The sequence below is a fragment of the Theropithecus gelada genome, chromosome 19 (assembly GCF_003255815.1).
Source record: "Theropithecus gelada isolate Dixy chromosome 19, Tgel_1.0, whole genome shotgun sequence".
Classification (NCBI taxonomy): Eukaryota; Metazoa; Chordata; class Mammalia; order Primates; family Cercopithecidae; genus Theropithecus; species Theropithecus gelada.
In genome coordinates this window covers 14522884-14524216 of record NC_037687.1, presented here as the reverse complement: position 1 = coordinate 14524216, position 1333 = coordinate 14522884, and positions in this window count along the sequence as shown.

Sequence of the window (1333 nt, the reverse complement as noted above, 5' to 3'; positions counted from 1 at the left end):
ATATTTTGTCCCATTCCGAAGCTTATTTCTTCAATCTGTCAGTTATTTTATTTGCTGTGCACAGCTTTTCAGTTTGATGTCATCCCATTTGTCTATTTGTACTTTCGATATCTGCGTTTTTGAGGTCTTGTTCAAAAATCCTTGCCTAGACCAATTTCATGAAGGATTTCCCATATATTTTTAATAGTAGTTTCATACTTTTGAGTATTTCGTTTAAGTCTTTCTTCCATTTGAAGTTTATTTTTGTTATGTAGTGAGACTAGGGCTCTAGCTTCAATTTTCTGAATTTAGATATGCAGTTTTCCCAGCACCATTTATTGAAGAGACTGTTATTTCCTCAGTGGGTGTTCTTGGCACCGTTGTTGAAAATCCGTTGGTCGTAAACACGTGTGTTTATGCCTGAGTTCTCTACTCTGTTACATTGGTCTATATGAATATTTTAATGCCAGTATCATGCTGTTTTAGGTCCTAGAGTTTTGTAGTATATTTTGAAGTCTGTGTGTGTGCCTGCAGCTTTGTTCTTTTTGTTCAAGATTGCTTTAGTCATTTGGGGTCTTACGTGGTTCCATATGAATTTGAAGTTTTTTTCTTTCTGTTTCTTTGAAGAATGTCATTAGTATTTTAACAGGGATTGCATTGTGTCTTTTGATTGTTTTTGTACTAAGAGCATTTTACCAATATTAGTTTTTTTCTGGCTGGGCGTGGCGGCTCACATGTGTAATCCCAGTGCTTTGGGAGGCCGAGGTGGGTGGATCACTTGAAGCCAGGAGTTCAAAAGCAGCATGGCCAGCATAGTGAAACCCTGTCTCTAGTAAAAATACAAAAATTAGCTTGGCATGGTGGTATGAACCTGTAGTCCCAGCTACTTGGGAGGCTGAGGCAGGAGAATTCCTTGAACCCAGGAGGTGGAGGTTGCAGTGAGTTTCCCCTTCAGCCTGGATGACAGAGTGAGATTCTGTCCCCCCAAAAAATTAACTTTTCTATTCCATTGACATGCATGGCTTTGCATTTATTCATGTATTCTTCAATTTCATTGTTTTATAGTTTTTATTACAGAGATTTTTGACCTGTTTGTCAAATTCATTCTTCTATATTTTATTTATTTTTTATAGCCATTGTCCTTCCTATTTCCATGAGATCCACTTTTTCAGCTCCCACATATGAATGAGAAGATTTGATATTTATCTTTCCGTGCCTGACGTTTTCACTTAACATAATGAACTTCAGCATCACCTTCATTGCTTCATACATATAGGTGTTCAAAATGGAATTGATTTCTTTTTTTTTTTTTTTTTTTTTTTTTTTTTTTTTTTTTTTTTTTAGGAGGGTTTCC